The sequence below is a fragment of the Hyla sarda genome, chromosome 5 (genome assembly GCF_029499605.1).
Source record: "Hyla sarda isolate aHylSar1 chromosome 5, aHylSar1.hap1, whole genome shotgun sequence".
Lineage (NCBI taxonomy): Eukaryota > Metazoa > Chordata > Amphibia > Anura > Hylidae > Hyla > Hyla sarda.
The window spans coordinates 367,622,294-367,644,107 of NC_079193.1; the positions used below are offsets into that span (position 1 = coordinate 367,622,294).

General features: G+C 42.7%; 1 long non-coding RNA gene across 2 annotated transcripts in view; it reads right to left on the bottom strand.

The window, feature by feature from the left end:
* Positions 1–21,814, bottom strand: part of LOC130274455 (uncharacterized) — a 136,016-nt gene that overhangs the window by 76,339 nt on the left and 37,863 nt on the right. For both annotated transcript variants that reach the window (XR_008844392.1, XR_008844391.1), the window contains exon 2: positions 209–325. This is a non-coding gene — a long non-coding RNA (uncharacterized LOC130274455). The remainder of the gene's footprint in view (positions 1–208; positions 326–21,814) is intronic.

The window sequence follows — 21,814 nt, forward strand, 5'->3', positions numbered from 1 at the left end:
AATTTTGGTAAATTCGGCTGAAAGGACAGCCTCTCCAAGAAAGTGCACCCATTTAGATCCTTCTTCACCTTCCGCAGCTACACCAGGGCACCGTCTAGTCATTTCGATGAAGTCAATTGCCATTGTAAATTCCACTTCCCCATTTCCATCTCTAAATCCTATGTTTGTTAATTTATGGGCTTCATTTAAAAGTGAACTTGTTACTCACCTGAGTGTTACTACTATAGACATAGGAGCGAGGTGACAAGTTCATTTCAAGACTCTTTCCCGAGGCTCCAGGTGGAAAATACGACCCACGAAGCAGATACAAAACTTGCACAATATTCTAGTGGGGGAGAAATACAATGAAAATGTCTCAGGGAAACAAAAATACTAAAACAAATTTACAGACGTCGTAAAAAAAATACGACGGGTAAATAAAAGTCTGCAGCGGTAGAGCTCGACTGATATAAACACGGCATCGAAACAATGTAATTTCCTATAAATTCGTAGATCACTTTGCTATACAGAACAGCACCCTCACTGTGTCACACTATTAACTGAGCCGGGGAGATGTGGAGGGAGGTAATCACCAGGAACGAGAGCCGGAGTACAAGACATTCTCTAAGGAACGGATATTACCGCACCTCGCGTATTATTGAAGTACTTGGTAATTGCCATGACACATCCATCTACTATAAGAGAAAACTTCTCATTATTATTCAATAACCCGGTGCTGGAACAACTCGCTTGTAGATGCCTGATCAAAGACATGGAGGTGCCATATAAGAAAGACCCTTTCTATTAGAACCAGACTAGAGCCGTGGTCTCCAACTTGTGGTTTAACAACTCTTGCATAACGACATCATGCCCCAATAGAGGAAGCCTACAGGACGAGAACTAACCCAAGTATGTCTTGGCAATGTGGTAAGAGAACCAAGCTCAGTAGTTGCATATGGTACCATATTGAAGCCTAGTATGTAGATACAGTATGAAAACCAAGCTTGGTATGTAGATATGGTACAAAACCAAGCCTGGCATGTAAATATGGCATAAGACCCATGCCAGTATGTAGGTATAGTATAAAAACTGTGCCTAGTATGTTGATATGGTACCAGACCCAAACTTACTATGTAGATATGGTAAGAGAACAAAGCCTAGTATGGAGTTATGTTAGCAAATAGAAGTCTGCATCTGGTACAGTATCTACAGTATATAGATTATCTATAGAAAATATAGTGGATAGAGTACAAAAGTCAAGCCAAGCATGAAGATTAGTGTTGCTCGCGAATATTCGCAATTCGAATATTATTCGCGAATATCGCATATTCGCGAATTCGCGAATTTCGCGAATATAGCGCTATATATTCGTAATTACGAATATTCTTTTTTTTTTTCCCTTCACAGTACACATCACAGTGATCACCCCTCTCTGCTTCCAGCTTGTGTGGTGTAAAGAAGGCTGTAATACTACTGTGTGAGACTGGCGCGTGAAAAATTCGCATATGCGAATTTTCGCATATGCGAATTTTGTATATGCTAATTTTCACATATGTTAATTTTCGCATATGCGAAAATAAAACGAGAATATAACGAATATGCGAATATTCGCGAATATATGACGAATATTCGTCCATATATTCGCGAATATTCGCGAATTCGAATATGGCCTATGCCGCTCAACACTAATGAAGATATGGTTCCAGACTAAAGTCAAATATGTAGATGGTATGGTGCAACATCCAAACCCATTACATAGATATGGCATGACAACCAAGCTTATTATGTAGGTATGGTGAGAGAACTAAGCCTAGTATACACATAAAATACAAGAACAAGTCTAGTATGTAGCTATGGTGAGAGAAATAAGCCAAGTATGGAGATATGGTACCAGATTGAGGCCTAGTACAGTAGAATCTCCCAATAGCGGACACTCACAGGGAATAAAAAAGTGTCCACTATTGAGAGGTGTCCCTTACTGGGAAAAACAATATAGGAGAGAAAAAAGAACAAAGGAGAGGACAGCGCCTCGTGTAATTCCGTGAGTATAATATTCCACGCGACCCCCGTGTGAAGTCTGGAACAAAGCGTGTCACCACTCCGTATGGGGTCAGACGAGAGATCTCGGGCTGGAGCCTGCAGAGCCTTGGCCGAAACACTCGGTCGGCAGGAATTATAGTTGCTGGAGGAGGAAAGATGTTCTGCAGCGGCGCTGCCTTTCAGAGATCAAGTTCAGTTCCAGTCCGGTTAAAAAAGTATTCACATTTATTTGTGCATACATAGAGGACAGACAAGCAAGACGCGTTTCGTGTCTGATAACTCTAATCTGCAATTGAGAAAGGGGTAATTTAACCCCGAAACGCGTCTTGCTTGTCTGTCCTCTATGTATGCACAAATAAATGTGAATACTTTTTTAACCGGACTGGAACTGAACTTGATCTCTGAAAGGCAGCGCCGCTGCAGAACATCTTTCCTCCTCCAGCAACTATTATTGGGAAAAAGGCTCAAAAATTCTTCCTAAATAATGGAATACTGTCCTGTACTCACTCCAGAGTGTTATTACCTATAAAACACTGTAAAAAGCAATATTACAGTAGAATCTCCCAGTGTTGTTTAATCTCCCCTCATCTCCCCAGTTACTAACTACAATTCCCAGCATGCCCTGATACAGTATGTGGCTCAGCAGCTGCCCCAAACGAAAACTACAACTCCCAGCATGTTGGACTATATAGTAATATATAATATAGGTCAGTGTTTCCCAAACAGGGGTGCCTCCAGCTGTTGCAAAACTACAACTCCCAGCATCTTGGGCAATATAGTAGTATATAGTATAGGTCAGTGTTCACCAACCAGGGGTGCCTCCAGCTGTTGCAAAACTACAATTCCCAGGATATTGGACTATATAGTAGTATATAGTATAGGTCAGTGTTTCCCAATTTGCGGTGCCTCCAGCTGTGGCAAAACTACAACTCCCAGCATGTTGGACTATATAGTAATATATAATATAGGTCAGTGTTTCCCAAACAGGGGTGCCTCCAGCTGTTGCAAAACTACAACTGCCAGCATGTTGGACTATATAGTAGTATATAGTATAGGTCAGTGTTTACCAACCAGCGGTGCCTCCAGCTGTTTCAAAACTACAACTCCCAGGATATTGGACTATATAGTAGTATATAGTATAGGTCAGTGTTTCCCAATTTGTGGTGCCTCCAGCTGTGGCAAAACTACAACTCCCAGCATGTCGGACTATATAGTAGTATATAGCATAGGTCAGTGTTTCCCAACCAGGGGTGTCCCCAGCTGTTGCAAAACTACAACTCCCAGGATATTGGACTATATAGTAGTATATAGTATAGGTCAGTGTTTCCCAACCAGCGGTGCCTCCAGCTGTGGCAAAACTACAACTCCCAGCATGTTGGACTATATAGTAGTATATAGCATAGGTCAGTGTTTCCCAACCAGGGGTGTCCCCAGCTGTTGCAAAACTACAACTCCCAGGATATTGGACTATATAGTAGTATATAGTATAGGTCAGTGTTTCCCAACCAGCGGTGCCTCCAGCTGTGGCAAAACTACAACTCCCAGCATGTTGGACTATATAGTAGTATATAGCATAGGTCAGTGTTTCCCAACCAGGGGTGTCTCCAGCTGTTGCAAAACTACAACTCCCACGATATTGGACTATATAGTAGTATATAGTATAGGTCAGTGTTTCCCAACCAGCGGTGCCTCCAGCTGTTGCAAAACTACAACTCCCAGGATATTGGACTATATAGTAGTATATAGTATAGGTCAGTGTTTCCCAACCAGCGGTGCCTCCAGCTGTGGCAAAACTACAACTCCCAGCATGTTGGACTGTATAGTAGTATATAGCATAGGTCAGTGTTTCCCAACCAGGGGTGTCTCCAGCTGTTGCAAAACAACAACTCCCAGGATATTGGACTATATAGTAGTATATAGTATAGGTCAGTGTTTCCCAACCAGCGGTGCCTCCAGCTGTGGCAAAACTACAACCCCCAGCATGCCCGGACAGCCAGCGGCTGTCCGGGCATGCTGGGAGTTGTAGTTTTGCCACAGCTGGAGGTGCTCTGGATGGGAAACACTGGTATAGTATATGGTGACACATTCCGGGAGTTGGAGGATTGGTTGGATAAATACCGGCCATTGAATTGCCGCAATTTTTAATATAAAAATACCAACAGGGCGGCCAAAATACCGGCCAGGTGGCCACCCCTATACACAATAGACACAAGACAGATCTTACTGATGTCCCATATAACACACAGCAGACCTTACGGCCATAGAATAGACCTTATTGACCCATAATAGACCTTACTGATAGATGGTGGACTTAGCACCCATAGATATATATATATATACACCAGCTCTCAAGTACATGGAGATAATATAAGGAGAAAATTCCGGATGAATTGGCTGAATCAAATGAATTAAATGTATCAAAGTAAATTAACATATTTCAAACCCGGCGGCCGATCCAAATCAATAATGAAAAGTCATTAACTAAATTACAATTGCAAGATTCCCGGAAACAGACAGCGATGATAAGAAATGGGCGCCGATCCCTCTATTGGATTCCAGATGAAGTCTCGCGCACTTGTTATTTCTTCGGTGTCTCTCTCCATTACAGATCCCCGAGGAGACTGTTGATTTAATAAATACACGGCGGCCTCTCGTCTCATTAGTGTTGGAAAAGAAAAGATTTCTGCATTACATGAAATGTGCGACTATTACACCTCATCTCTCCGCAGAATCACAGATCGGGGGCGGTAGGAGAACATGTGCCTGGGTATGATATTGTCTTACAGCTCGATGGACTGACAACTCCTCGAAGGGCAACTCCACCAACCATGTAAAAACATTACAGATGCACCTACCTGACGAAGGGTCCATTACGGACCAGAAACGCGTTGTTTCCTGCTAATAAATCCGTTTTTTTGGACAATATTTCTGTGTCCGCATCTACCCACTTCATTTGATCAGCGCCTAGGAGCTTCAATTTTGTTTAAACTCGAGCATGTAAAAACATTAGGAAATCAGACGTTAAAGAGACAGGAATTATTCCTTAAAGGGGTACTCGGGTGGGAAAAAAATGTTTTTTAAATCAACTGGTGCCAGAAAGTTAAACAGATTTGTAAATGACTTCTATTAAAAAATCTTAATCCTTCCAGTACTTTTTAGGGGCTGTATACTACAGAGGAAATGCTTATCTTTTTAGATTTCTCTCATGTCATGACCACAGTGCTCTCTGCTGACCTCTGCTGTCCATTTTAGGAACTGTCCCAGAGCAGCATATGTTTGCTATGGGGATTTTCTGCTGCTCTGGACAGTTTCTAAAATGGACAGCAGAGGTCAGCAGAGAGCACTGTGGTCATGACATCAGAGAAATCTAAAAACACAATTTCCAAATTTTCCAAACAGTGTGTCCTCGGCTGTTGCAAACCTACAACCCCTAGTATGCCTGGACAGCCGAAGGCTGTCCAGGCATGCTGGGAGTTGTAGTTTTGCAACAGCTGGAGACACACCGTTTGGAAAACACTGGCCTAGACATCTATTGTGTCACTAATGGAAGTTACTAAGAACCTTTGTAATTTACAGATAAAACTTGAATACTGGTGCCAGAACGTTAAACAGATTTGTAAATGACTTCTATTTAAAAATCTTAATCCTTCTAGTACTTATCAGCTGCTGTATACTACAGAGGAAGTTCTTTTCTTTTTACATTTCTTTTCTGTCTGACCACGGTGCTCTCTGCTGACACCTCTGTCCATGTCAGGAACTGTCAATTTGGGCATAGGTATAGGAGAGGTTTGCTATGGGGATTTGCTCCTACTCTGGACATTTCCTGACATGGACAGAGGTGTCAGCAGAGAGCACTGTGGTCAGACAAAAAAGAAATGTAAAAAGAAAAGAACTTCCTCTGGAGCATACAGCAGCTGATAAGTCCCGGAAGGATTAAGATTTTAAATTAGAAGTCATTTACAAATCTGTTTAAAGTTCTGTCACCAGTTGATTTAAAAAAAAAAATGTTTTTTACCGGAATACCCCTTTAATGTAACTTGTTTTGGTAATTTTTGTCCCACGTTGTTTTGATTATACCAAAACTATAATATTGCGCCGTCCTTTTTGGAACCGCCGAATATTGTTCACAACAGCAGCAGTACAGTATGGACCATAATGGACTTGGAGATGTGCGGCTGTGTGGGTCAAAGGCCGTCCAGCTATGCTGGGAGTTGTAGTGTTGCAACAGCTGGAGGCACCCCGGTTGTGAACCACTGATCTAGAGCCTTGTGTGGAGGCTAGAAGAATTATCCGGCATAAAGCTGTAGCGAGTCAATTGAATGCATATAAAAAGGTCTTGCTTAGGAACAGAAGAGGTCCCCGGTCGGTGGCAGGAATACTAATGCCGGGCAGGATTGGCACGTTGATGAGAGTAATACGTTTGGCGCGGTCTGACAGGCCGCTGTCTATTCTACAAAGAGAGAGAACAGTGATTTGCTGTGATGAGTCCTTGGAGAGCAGAACGAGAGAACATGCAATCTCACCCGCTCTGAATTGCTGATCATCAAAGGGTCTTCATAAGGGGTTTGAATAGCTGCAAGGTGGGAAGGTAAAGGATTCATCATACGTCTATGGGATTGTCTTTCCTTCATCACAGGCACGTGCAGGGCAAGGCTTAAAGGGAAACTCCAACTTAATAGCTCACTGATTAATTTCTTACATCTTATTCTATTGTATCTGTATAAGGATAGCGCTAATATTGCATGATAAAATTGTAGTTTCCTGTAGCGGCCACTAGGGGAGCTCTTTGCATAGGAATGGACACAGTTTACATTTAAAGTGTACCTGCCACTTTAAATAGGCATTGTCAGATTCAAAAACTTTTTATATGTTGTACATCTTGGCAAAAATATTAACCTTTCTAATATACTTCATAAGAGTTGTTCGTGGTTTATAAAAAAGAAAATAAAAAAAAGACCACTAGGGGTCCCCATACTATCCAGAGCATAATCCTGTTTGGCTGCAGCATCATCTTTGTCCAAGCTGAAGCACTGTTAAGGACAAAGTCCAGGAGATGAGGGCGGGACTAGCAAGCCTCTGTGCTCACTTCTGTTCTGTCTATCAGACTCCTGTCTGAAAACAGAGAGGAGGGAGTTACGGAGCAGCCTGTATTGATTACAGTAAGAGACCCAGAACAGCAGAGCAGACTCAGGGAGGAAGTGAATGCATGGGGAGTGAGGATGGGCTCAGTAGTTGCCTCAGACATGCCCCTTCCTGAGCAGTGGATTTCAGAATGAGTGAGCCGCGGAACGGAAGGATATGTGAGTCAAATACAGCCCTGGGTGTAATGCCAATAGCCCCGGGTCTCGGCATAGCTGCTGCTCACTACTTTAAAGTGGCCGCAGCACTATAGCATAGCTGCAAATTTAAGACAATGAGCCTGCCGGCCCGGGTCTGAAGAGGGGCGTTGTGCAAGTGACGTTCCTCCGCAGACCTGCGCAGGAGGGCGTCAGTGATGTCACTCGTCAGGCCGCCGCCAGAGAAAAGAAGCACTGCCTGGTCAGTGTGTGTGTGTCTCTCTGTGTTTGTGTGGGGAAACTGCTACCTTATGTGGGAAACTATGCTACCTAATGTGGGGAAACTATGCTACCTAATGTGGGGAAACTATGCTACCTAATGTGGGGAAACTGCTACTTAATGTGGGGAAACTGCTACTTAATGTGGGGAACCTATGCTACCTAATGTGGGGAAACTGCGCTACCTAATGTGGGGAAACTGCGCTACCTAATGTGGGGAAACTATGCTGCCTATCTAATTTGGGGGAACTATGCTGCCTACCTAATGTGGGGGAACTATGCTGCCTACATTGACCCCCATGGTGAAGAGGTGGGGTAGAGGTTTTGGCCACACCACGACCCCACCGCCATCTTATGTCCCTCTGTAGATGTAGGAAAACTACAGCTCTCAGCATGCCTAGAAACAAAACACTGCATTAAATGGCTTCCAAGACAGTGTTCCACAACCAGGGTGCCTCCAGATGTTGCAAAACTATAACTCCCACCATGCCCAGACAGCCAAAGGCTGTTTCAGCATGCTGAGAGTTATAGTTTTGCAACAGCTGAAGTTACCCTGGTTGGGAAACACTCACCTACTGTCATACTGGGCTACCTAACTTATCTACCTACATGCCTACCTAACTGCCTATACTGGAAGCAGGCACGGCAGCACTCCAAGATAGTGATAAGTAGTGGCCACTACTGTGCTGCCGTGCCTGCTTCCAGTATACCAAGAAGAGACCTGTGACCACGGTCTAACCACAGCCTGCACCCACTTACAGCTTTAAGTGTGCCGCTCTATCTGCTTTGTTATACCTAACTGCCTAGCTACATACCTGACTACCTACCTACTTATCTAAAAAAAACTGGCTACCTAACCCCCTGGCTATTTACCTACCTACATACCTATCTACTTGGCTACCTACATGCTCATTTTTACTGAGCGGGACACCAAGGGGGCATTTTTTATAGTGTGGAGGCCTATAGATGGGGAGATTGTGAGGAGGGCACTGGCACTGGAGGGCACTGGAAAACATGTTTGTCATGCAGATACCAAAGAGATTAAGTTTTGGCCAGAAGAAGCCATCATGTTGGTCTGATCCAAATGGAGAAGATAAGGAAAGAGGATGCTGCTGATCAGAAAGACGCCATATGTGAGTCCCTAGATGTAATTTTAATGTCCACGTTCACACGTGCGTATTTTCTGCTGCAGATTTGCTTTAGTAGATTTTGCTGCCCACTACCTCAATATGGTCCTGTATATAATCACTTATATGGTATATAGAGCCAATGTACAGCTGGTGTATACCTCTATATGGTCCTGTATATAATCACTTATATGGTATATAGAGCCAATGTACAGCTGGTGTATACCTCTATATGGTCCTGTATATAATCACTTATATGGTATACAGATCCTGTGTACAGACGATATCTACCTCTGTATGGTGATTATATTTGGGAATATGGAGGGAGATTTATCAAGGGATTTAAGCAGCTTTTATTTACTTACAAAAGTCGCACAAAAAAATCCCACATACGCCTGAGCAATTTTTTTTGCGACTTTTTTGGGTAAGCAAAAAATACCAATCTGTCCTTCCTAAGCAATTTGCAGGTTTTACTTTGCAGTGGTCCAGGATTTATCATTGCGAAAGTCACACATAAGCAAATAAAAGTCCCAAACCCCTTCAAAAAGTAGCAAGTGTAAGTAAGGTCAGGCCTGTCTGTCAAACTTGCCTATGACAGCATTTTCAATAATTCGAAGGTGAGACTTTTTGTGCGACTTTTTTTTACTTTCATTTTCACAGGGACGGTGGGACGAGCGGGTAGGAGATGTACAGGAGGGTGACAAGCTTGTCCCCCGCCCGCACATCTCCCGCCCACGCAACACTACTACAACTCCCAGAATGTCCTTACTGTAAGGACATGCTGGGAATTGTAGTTGTGCAGCACGGGGGGAGTGTGTTAGATGGGCGGGCGGATGACAAGCTTGTTACCTGCGCCGCATGACTACAACTCCCAGCATGTCTGACTACAACTCCCAGTATGTCCTTACTGTAAGGGCATGCTGGGAGTTGTAGTCATGCAGTTGGGGTAGGTTACATGCTTGTCACCCGCTTGCACATCTCCCCCCAGCCCTACTGCATGACTACAACTCCCATTATGTCCTTACTGTATGGGCATGCTTGGAGTTTTAGTCATGTGGTGCAGTGCAGGCGGGAAATGTGCGGAAGGGGTACAATAAATGTACTAACCTATTTTCCTTGTTTTTTTATCCTTCTCATTTCAGATCTGTGTATCCTGTGGATTACGACGATGACCAGTGTTTGTTTGTTTTTTTGTTTAATGTTAATAAAATGGTTAACGAGGGCTTGTGAAAGAGTGTTTTTTGCAATAAAAGTTTTTTAAATGTGTTTTTTTTTTTATTTTACTTCACAGGCTTAGTAGTGGGAGCCATCTTATAGACAGAATCCATTATTAAGCCAGGGCTTGGTGTTAGCACAAAAAACAGCTAGTGCTAACCCCCTGATTATTACCCCGGTACCCAACGCCACAGGGGTGCCGGGAAGAGCCGGTACCAACAGGCCTGGAGCATCAAAAATGCGGTAAGAGGCTGGCATTATTTAGGTTGGGGAGGGCCAGTAACAATGGTCCTCGCCCACCCTGGTAACGTCAGGCTGTTGCTGCTTGGTTGGTATTTGGCTGAGAATGAAAATATGGGGAACACAATGCATTTTATTTTCTCGTGAATAATTAAATAATAAAAGAAAACCACCTAGGATTCCCTGCATTTTTATTCTCAGTGAAATACCAACCAAACAGCAACAGCCTGACGTTACCAGGGTGGGCAAAGACCATTGTTACTGGCCCTCCTCAGCCTGGTACCGCCTAGGCCCAGGAGCGCCATTTTTTTACACTCCAGGCCTGTTGGTACCGGCTCTTCCCAACACCCCTGTGGTGGTGGGTACCGGGGTAATAATCGGGGGTTAGCGCTAGCTGTTTTTGGGGATAACGCTAGTCCCAGCTTAGTAATGGACTCCGTCTATAAGACCGCTTCCACTACTAAGCCTGTAAAGTAAATTAAAAAAAACATTTAAAAAAACTTTTGTTCCAAAAAACACTCCCCCACAAGTCCTCATTACAAAATTTTGTTAATATTAGACAACAAAAAAAAAAAAAACGCTGGTCATCGTAGTCCATCAAATCTGAAGTAGCTTATGTGTGCTAAGAAAATGGTATTCTAAAGTGATATATTGCTTTTTGCTTATGTGAGCCAAATTTATCAACACCCTGTGATAGCATGATAAATATGTCACACATATAGAACTCGCTTACCAAAGCAAACAATGATTAATGTCCCCTATGGTCGTTTGTATGGTTTATTTTATTCAGTAACAAATATAGTTTTATAAGTCAGTGGTAATGGTGGTGGTGGTCATTGTATGGCGGTATTATTTGTTCCTACTGGTAACACACAAAACTAGCAGTGTGCACGTGTTTCATTTGTTTGGAGATGCTGAGAATTATTTTTTTTTTTATTTGTATTATTGGTACTATTGGTCTCAGTTTTGGTTAGATATGGTCACTAACAGTATTGCGGTAGTATGTATGGTATTAATATTTCTCCTTGTATACTGGTATACTGTGTGCGATTGGGTGTGAATGAGGGCGTGGTTAGGGGTGTGACTGGGGTGTGGTTAGGGGTGTGACTGGTTGGGGGCATGGCTTGGGCTATGGGCTCCAGCCCCCAATCTTTTGCAGACCTAACAACGCCCCTGCCTGTCACTTTTATCTGTGTTGACCCTAGTTCTGGCCAGATAACATCCCTGTTGTGCTGCTCACTTCTCCTGCGTTCCTCTCCCTGTCAGCTTTCATTTCCTCACTCTGTGTTTTAGCTGCTACTGCAGGAACCCAGATGAGGAGCTGTAAGAACGTAGGTGACTCAGCCAGAAGCTGTATATCAAATTAACCAGAATGGGAACATCTAGTGGCCAGAATTAGAACAGTCATCGAGGATCAGTGGGGTAGCTTCATTCTAAGGCTAGAGCTACACGGCAACTTTGACAACTGTTGTTGTAGTTTTACAACAGCTGGGGGCACACTGGTTGGAAAACACTGGTCCAGCCGCACATGGCATATACACTGCAGATGTTCCACGCAGAAAATATTCACCTTTCATAGCACAAGCAATATGGGTCCCTTGGAGAAGGAAGAATAGGTATGTCACATATCAAAATTCGTGGGGTTGTGAAGGGGTTAAAAATATATTCAAGAAAGAACTATATATACACATTAAAAAGAAAGTGTCAATTCCCTTTAAGGCTGAATCCACCAAGCGGCTGTTTCCAGTGCGGACACCTACAGATAAGGAGAGATAATGTACGAGCGATACTCCCTGAAGAACTTAATAACAAAGCAAATGTAGCATGAAGTATTTATTTTCCAGTCTGATAACTCTAATAAGATGCATTACGCTCAGCTCTATTAAATGGTTTTAGGAAATCGACGGTCAGTTTAGTGCAAATTATCACGTTAAAATAGAAAGAAAAAAATCCTGGGCTGATCAGGGGCTCGGAAAGAATTCAATTACAGAGATGGCAGCTATTATTTTCGTCATGCGTGTTTCTATTTCAGGGACTCGTATGATCCGTTCTCCTTCCTTCTGACAGCACCGTGACTGAGCCCTGATGGAAGGGCCTGCGGTCCTCAAAGGCCGAAAATCTGAACAAATTCTCTGTGCTCTAGACGGGGACCCGGGTTGTCTTTCCATCACATGACTCCTCCGGGACTTTCTTCTATTTTATTCATTATTTATGTCTTTAGATGATAACTTTCGAAACTCTTCACCGAGAGGCTAAAAAAGAAACTTCTCCAAGGAAAACTGAGAAAAATAGGTTTAAAGGGGTACTCCGGTGAAAAACTTTTTTTTTTTTTTAAATCAACTGGTGCCAGAAAGTTAAACAGATTTGTAAATTACTTCTATTAAAAATCTTAATCCTTCCAGTACTTATTAGCTTCTGAATACTACAGTGGAAATTCTTTTCCATTTGAAACACAGAGCTCTCTGCTGACATCATGACCACAGTGCTCTCTGCTGACATCTCTGTCCATTTTAGGAACTGTCTAGGAAATCCCCATAGCAAACATGCTGCTCTGGACAGTTCCTAAAATGGACAGAGATGTCAGCAGAGAGCACTGTGGTGATGATGTCAGCAGAGAGCTCTGTGTTTCAAAAAGAAAAGAATTTCGGCTGTAGTATTCAGCAGCTAATAAGTACAGGAAGGATTAAGATTTTTTAATAGAAGTAATTTGCAAATCTGTTTAACTTTCTGGCACCAGTTGATTTAAAAAAAAGAAAAAGTTTTTCACCGGAGTACCCCTTTAATGGGGTACTCCACTGCTCAGAGTTTGGAACAAACTGTTCCAAATGCTGGAGCTGGGAGCTTGTGACGTCACACCGTTTTGTATTGATCGGACTTATTGATCGCTTTTTATTCATTTTTTCATGATATAAAAAGTGACCAAAAATGCACTATTTTGGACTTTGGAATTTTTTTGCGCGTACGCCATTGACCGTGTGGTTTAATTAATTATATATTTTTATAATTCGGACATTTCCGCACGCGGTGATACCATATATGTTTATTTTTATTTACACTGTTTTTTTTTAATGGGAAAAGGGGGGTGATTCAAACGTTTATTAGGGAAGTGGTTAAATGATCTTTATTCACTTTTTTTTCACTTTTATTTGCAGTGTTATAGCTCCCATAGGGACCTATAACACTGCACACACTGATCATTGTTATCCCATAGGGACCTATAACACTGCACACACTGATCATTGTTATCCCATAGGGACCTATAACACTGCACACACTGATCTTTTACATTGATCACTGGTTTCTCATAGGAAACCAGTGATCGATGATTCTGCTGCTTGACTGCTCATGTCTGGATCTCAGGCACTGAGCAGTCATTTGGCGATCGGACACAAGGAGGCAGGTAGGGGCCCTCCTCGTGCCCCACAGCTGTTCAGTATGCCGCGATTTCGCCGCAGCGATCCCGAGCTAACCGGTAGTGATTTACTTTCACTTTAGATGCGGCGTTCAACTTTGAATGCCGCATCTAAAGGGTTAATAGCGTGCGGCACCGCGATCAGTGCTGCGCGCTATTAGCCACTGGTCCCAGTCGTTGTTAGAGGTCGGGCTCGACCCACTATGATGCGGGGGCACGTCGTGGCCCCGCGTAATAGAAAGGGAAAGGACTCAGGACGTACCGGTACATCCTTGGTCCTTAACAGGTTAAAGTACAGTAGACTCTCCCAATTGCGGACACTCACGGGGGGGGGGGGGATGTCCGCTATTTGGAGAGGTCCCCTATTGATAAAAAAGGCTCAAAAATCTTTCTAAATGACCGAATACTGTCCTGTACTCACTCCAGAGCGTAATTACCTATAAAACACTATAAAAAGCAATATTACAGTAGAATCTCCCAGTGCCGTTTAATCCCCCCTTATCACCCCCTTTTACCATTTAATCTCTCCGTGCCACTTTATTCCCCCTCTTGATCCTTCCAATGCCACTCCATTCATCCTCCTTGAACCCCCTGTGCCAAATTATCCCCCCCCACCACCTGTAACACACCATTTCCTCTTGATCCCCCCATGCCATTTCATTCCTCCTTTATTACCCTCTGTACAAATTCATCACCCCCTTTTTACCACCCCCTGTGCCATTTAATTCCCCCCCTTTATCCCTCTGTGCCATTTCATTCCCCCTGTGTCAAATCCCCCCCCCCCCCCACCTCTTGTGCCACAACACTTTTCCCCTTCCCTCCTCCCCCTGTTGTTCTTCTTACCTGGCCAGCAGGCTCAGGTGCAGGGGCCCTCAGCGCGTTAGATGTTCTCCTGACGTCCTCTGTGCTGCACTTACTGAGAGGCTGTGAGAAGCGGCGGCTGCCAGCAGTGATAAGTGACGCTCCTAATGTCACTCATCAGTCCCTGCTGCTCTCAGTACATGCAGGGGTAGCCCTGTACCCCCCTGATGGTTGCCCTGTATACAAGGTAGGGCGGCACATATGCCTGGTTCTCCCCTATTGGGAGTGTTTTGTCCCCTCTCGGGTGTGTCCGCGTCCTATATTATGAATTTCCCCTATTCGGAGGGTGCAAATAAATTAATTCATATGGGACTCTGCAGGGGAATAAAAAGCTGTCCCCTATTGGGAGGTGTCCACGAAGGGAGATTTTATTGTAGTTGTAATACCAGACACGGCTCATGAACAAGAGTGGCGCTATTTATTTTTAGGGGGAGTAATTCATGTACTGAGGACAGAATATTATAACTGGAATCTTTTGCTGGGCCCAGACTTACACAATAATGTCTCCCTAATACAACAGGACCCCAATATTCAGCAGAATGTCTAATAGAAAACAACCTCATGCCAATATCTTCCTATTAGGAAAAATTTCTTATTGGAAAACTCACAATTAACCTATTAGACCTTATCATGATTCATCATATCATCATATTAAAAGTGGACATGCACAGGGTGTGGAGGACAGGGAGCATGGTGTCCCAGTACCTGTGTTTCAGCTGTCCAGGCCTGGTGCTAGGATTTTTGCCACCCTAGGTTAAAGCTAATTTTGCCGCCCCTTGACCTCTCCCATATACTGGGGTGACACACTATATCAAACCCCCTACTCATGTTACCTCCTTACTACTGGGGTGACACACTGTAACAAACCTCCTTCTCATGCATTCTCCTTACTACTGGGGTGACACACTGTAACAAATCTCCTCTTTGTGTAATCTCCTTACTACTGGGGTGACACACTGTAACAAACCTCCTTCTCATGCATTCTCCTTACTACTGGGGTGACACACTGTAACAAATCTCCTCCTCATGTAATCTCCTTACTACTGGGGTGACACACTGTAACAAACCCCCTATTTATGTAATCTCCTTACTACTGGGGTGACACACTGTAGCAAACCCACTATTTATGTAATCTTCTTACTACTGGGGTGACACACTGTAACAAACTTCCTCCTCATGTAATCTCCTTACTACTGGGGTGACACACTGTAACAAACCCCCTATTTATGTAATCTCCTTACTACTGGGGTGATACACTGTAACAAACCCCCTATTTATGTAATCTTCTTACTACTGGGGTGACACACTGTAACAAACTTCCTCCTCATGTAATCTCCTTACTACTGGGGTGACACACTGTAACAAAGCTCCTCATGTAATCTGCTTACTACTGGGGTGACATAGTGTAACAAACCTCCTCCTCATTTTCTCCTTACTACTGGGCTTATACTGGGGTTAAACACTGTAACAAACACCCATCTCATAATTTGCATTACTGTTGTATCAGACGGATGATGCCTTGGTCACATGATGCTTCCTAGCCTATGACTGTGGGAAGAGTCCCTGGTCCAGCTGTGAGGATACAATACTTTAAGTTCCAGCTCCAAGGAGTATTGTCTTAGCCAGAGGAGAATAATGCTAAACAAGGACCCCTCAGCCTACACTAACCTCTTGAGTGTCGTCATCTATCACATCATCTAAAGTTTTCCTGTGTACAACCCTCCGGCTATCATGACACAGCCAAAGTAACTAAAATCTATTGCACCACAGTAAGCCAACCTGTGTAGATCCTCATTTGTAGGACAAGCTTATTGGACTGTAAACATCTATATCTTGTCTGCTTATGCATTAGTCCCTACACTTACACGTGGTCAGAGCTTTACATTCAGTAAATCTGCTGCAAAAGCAATATTTAAAGGCACAGTGACCAGAATTCATCTGCACCAAAGATTGTAACATTCTACACTGAACTGCAGCAACTGTGTTGTATTTAAAGGGGTACTCCACTGCACATTTTGTTCCGAATGCTGGGTGTGGGTTTCGGGGGTCGTCATGAGGTCACGGCCATTCCCCTCGTGATGCCACCCCTCCTCAATGCAAGTCTATGGGAGGGGGCGTGGCAGCCGCCACGCCCCCTCCCGTAGACTTGCATTGAGGGGGCGTGGCATCACGTCACAACCACAGCCTGCACCCAGCGTTAAGACCAAAATGTTCCGAACGCTGGGGCAGTGGAGTACCCCTTTAAGCAGAAATTTCAATAAAGTGTTTAAGTTGTTTCACAGAATCTGGGGGTCTCATTTATGCACTAAGGAGGGGACAGCTTATTTGACAACAGGATTGTTGGGCTCATCGGGGGACACCAGGTTAGTGACACCACCCTGCCACCTGTCATATGATATATCTATCCTTCCAGCACTACTATTCTCAGCTAGCCTCATCATCTCCATGGTTACCAAAGTAGATTTTTTTGTGTTTTCAAAGGACAAATGAAGCTCATTTTTAGGGGGGCATCATAATCAGCAAAGCCCCAATGAAAGGAAATATTGAAGTATTACCACCATTAGCTCCCTGCAAAGATTTTAGCCATGCTCCTCACATGTGGAGGTGTTTTAATATGGACCTGAGGAAGGTGAAAGTGTGTGCCGAAAAAATGGGCTGTCAAACATTAGAAACAACCTCGCACCTCTCCTCCTATCTGCTCAGGATGAGACCAGTGATGTGAATAGGGGGAGCTTTTATCACTTCTCATTAGATTTTAGGGTAGCAGGAAGTCTCAGAGGGAGATTGTTCTGAAGGAAATTACTGTGACTGAGCAAGGCTTCCTGCTACCTTAAATTCTAATGAGCGGTAACATGAACTCACCCTCTTCACATCTCTTGTCTCGTCCTAAGCAGACAGGTGGGGAGGCGGAAGAAGAGACCGGAGCTCTGCTTTCAGAGTGTTTGATGTGATGCCATAGCTACATAGCTCATATGGAAGATTTGTGCACATATAGCTAATGACAATATGTGGTGTCCCAGTGTGTATCACTCTTGTCCATCTGCCCTGTCAGGTGGATGTCACTTTCTGGTGTCTGTTCTGGCTTTAGCTTCAGGTTACATTGTTGTATGTTTTATGATTTATTCTAATGTATTGTCACTTATTTAACCCCTTCATGACCCGGGGTTTTTCCATTTTTGCACTTTCCTTTTTTCCTCCTTACGTTTAAAAAACCATAACTCTTTCAATTTTGAAAAATCCATATGATGGCTTATTTTTTGCGCCACCAATTCTACTTTGTAATGGCATCAAAAATAATTGTGCAACAAAATTGAAGAAAAAACACAATTTTGTAACTTTTTGGGGGGTTCCGTTTCTACGCAGTACATTTTTCGTTAAAAATGACACATTCTCTTTATTCTGTAGGTCCATACGGTTAAAATGATCCCCTACTTATATAGGTTGGATTTTGTCTTCTGGAAAAAAATCATAACTACATGCAGGAAAATTTATACGTTTAAAATTGTCATCTTCTGACCCCTATAACTTTTTTATTTTTCTGTGTATGGGGCGGTATGAGGGCCCATTTTTTGCGCCATGATCTGAAGTTTTTAACGGTACCATATTTGCATTGATAGGACTTTTTGATCGCTTTTTATTCATTTTTAAATGATATAAAAAGTGACCAAAAATGCACTATTTTGGACTTTGGAATTTTTTTGCGCGCACGCCATTGACCGAGCGGTTTAATTAATGATATATTTTTATAATTTGGACATTTCCGCACGCGGTGATACCATATACGTTTCTACGCAGTACATTTTTCGTTAAAAATGACACATTCTCTTTATTTTGTAGGTCCATACGGTTAAAATGATCCCCTACTTATATAGGTTGGATTTTGTCTTCTGGAAAAAAATCATAACTACATGCAGGAAAATTTATACGTTTAAAATTGTCATCTTCTGACCCCTATAACTTTTTTATTTTTCCACGTACGGGGCGGTACGAGGGATCATTTTTTGCACCATGGTCTGAAGTTTTTATGGATGCCAATTTTGTAATGACAGGACTTTTTGATAGCTTTTTATTCATTTTTTCATGATATAAAAAATGACCAAAAATACGCTATTTTGTACTTTGGAATGTTTTTGCGCATACGCCATTGACCGTGCGGTTTAATAAACTATATATTTTTATTATTTGGACATTTCTGCACGAGGTGATACAACATATGTTTATTTTTATTTACACAGTTTTTTTTATGAGAAAAGGGGGGTGATTCAAACTTTTATTAGGGAAGGGGTTAAATTATCTTTATTAACTTTTTTTTTTCCACTGTTTCTTTTGTATTGTTATAGCTCCCATAGGGACCTATAACACTGCACACACTGATCTTTTACATTGATCAATGGTTTCTCACAGGAAACCATTGATCAATGATTCTGCCACTTGACTGCTCAGTGAGCAGTCTTTGGCAATCGGACACCAGGAGGCAGGTAAGGGGACCCTCCTCGTGTCCTGCAGCTGTTCAGGATGCCGAACAGCCCCCTGAGCTAACCGGCACTTACTAACTTTCACTTTAGACGTGGCACTCAACTTTGAAAACCATGTCTAAAGGGTTAATAGCGCGTGGCACCGCGATCAGTGCCGCGCTATTAGCCACGGGTCCAAGCCCTTTCTAGGTGCCGGGCCTGACCCGCTATGACGCGGGGCCACGCCGTGGCCCGGCATTATAGAATGGGAGCCGACCCATGACGTACATGTATGTCATGGGTCGGGAAAGGGTTAATGTACCAGTGTTTAATTATCATATAAAGAGTTCACTTTATCTGTGTAGGAGGATGCTTGGAGAATCACATGAACACTTTTGGCCTCCTGTCCTGCTCACCCAGGTCTGTCTAGACTGGGAAAAGTTAGTCAGTTGTGTAGAGGAGAGTGAGTGAAGGTCCTGTCAAGACAGACCTCTGCTGTGTGACCTGTACCTTACCACATGAGGACAGGCCTAAAAGTTGTGACAATTCCAGTTCCAGAGTGACATCACCCTTCAGTAGGATCCTGCCGACCAGGTCATCAGTCCAGTCAAGATCAAGTCAGCTTTGGGGACAAGTGCCACTGAGCTAACAGGCCCCATAGCAACTAAAGGATAGAGGGGTAAAGATCCTCCGGCCACACCTGTCCATACAAGCCCACCCTAGCGGTAAGCACCCACATTGGACTCCACACAGTGAAGTAGCAAGACTTAGGGATAGTCAGCTCCCAAGTCAAGTCTAAGTCAGTCAAATCTAGTCATGTCAAGGCTAGCTCAGTCAAGTCTGTCTAAGTCAAGTTCAGACAAGTCAAGTCAAATCTTTTTCGGAAAGGACTACAAGTCCCAAAGTGGCAATAAAGCAACTGTGGTTCCCTATAGCATCCTTCAGCGAAATCGCACTAAAATTGAACAGTACTGTCTGTACCATCTTGCTGCAATTCCTACAGTAAAGTTTACAAGTGGTTTTCATAACTTGGCATTTTTAGATTTTCTTTAACCAGCGCTTGACACTTGCAACTGCTTATCCTTGGAGTGTGGTGGTTAAAGGGGTTATCCAGGGAAAAAACTTTTTTTTTTATATATCAACTGGCTCCAGAAAGTTAAACAGATTTGTAAATTACTTCTATTAAAAAAATCTTAATCCTTTCAGTACTTATGAGCTTTTGAAGTTAAGGTTGTTCTTTTCTGTCTAAGTCCTCTCTGATGACACCTGTCTCGGGAAACGCCCAGTTTAGAAGAGGTTTGCTATGGGGATTTGCTTCTAAACTGGGCGTTTCCCGAGACACGTGTCATCAGAGAGCACTTAGACAGGAAAGAACAACCTTAACTTCAGAAGCTCATAAGTACTGAAAGGATTAAGATTTTTTAATAGAAGTAATTTACAAATTTGTTTAACTTTCTGGAGCCAGTTGATATATATATATATATATATATATATATATATATATATATATATATATAATAATAAAAAAAAAAATTCCTGGACAACCCCTTTAACACTCCTAGCGACACGAACATCTGCCTTAGTCACATCACCCTACAGCAGTGTTTCCCAACCAGGGTGCCTCCAGCTGTTGCAAAACTACAACTCCCAGCATGCCCGGACAGCCTTTGGCTGTCCGGGCATGCTAGGAGTTGTAGTTTTGCAACATCTGGAGGCACCCTGGTTGGGAAACACTGCCCTACAGTCTACATTACATGCTATTTCGCTCATCATATATATATTAGCAAGTTGCTTTATTATACTTTTTGACACATATCTAGTGGTTATAGTTTGCCTTTTGCTACTTTGCCTATTTTTATTATTATGTTATTATTATCCTCGAGTAAACTCTGTATAAATACTACATTGGGATTGCACTTTAAATTTTACAGATGCAAAAAACATACTGTGATTTTTTTTTTCTTTATTAGATGGATTTTGTTTTTATTTGGTTTTTATTAGGTGTTTCTTTACCGAGGATCATACCGTTCCAGGTCTTATCAGATTATTTGCTGTGTATTTTGAGCCGAAGTAATAAAGTTTATCCACAGGCAGCCATTACCGCTCCGAGCTTTGTTGATCAAGTCAAAATTTTTGTTAATGAAGGACATAAATATGTTATTGGTAAGAAGGAATTGAATTTGCCATATGTCCCATCTGTTAAGTGAAGGGCACTGAAAGTTAAGTGTCTGCTATTTACGCTGCCTGTTTTTCCATTCATTTCCGATGCATCTGTCGGGACCGGAGTATTTACATATTTGCTGCCGGTTACGGTGACTTTTGACTTAAAACAACTCAGGCTTAAAAACGAATCCCATTTTGCATTAATAACTTAATCCTGTTCTGGAGCTCTTCAAAAAGTTTTACGGTTTTATGTAAATAAAGCTTAACCGTCCTATAATGAAAAGTTCTGCAGCTTCCTAATAGAGATTGGGTCTCAATTCTCCACTGCTTAAAGGGTACCTCTCATCAAAAAAACTTTTGATATATTATAGATTAATGTATGCAGAATAACTTTACAATTGCATGTTATTAAAAAAAAATATGCTTCTTTCTATTTAATTTTCCACTTTGAAGAAATGACCACTAGGGGTCTCCCTACCAGTCCTGGCAGCAAGCATTTCAGACTCATGCTGGAGTCCTAAACACTACGAGCTGCCAGTCTGCTTTGTTCACAAAGGAGAACACTCAGAGCTGCCAGCCTGCTTTGTTCACAGCCTGTTTGGCTGTGAACAAAGCAGGCTGGCAGCTCTGAGTGTTTAGGACTCCAGCATGAGTCAGAAATGCTTGCCGACAGGACTGATCGGGAAAAATACAATAGAAAGAAGCATATTTTTCTTTAACATGCTATTGGAAAGTTATTCAACATTCATTAATCTAAAATATAGCAAA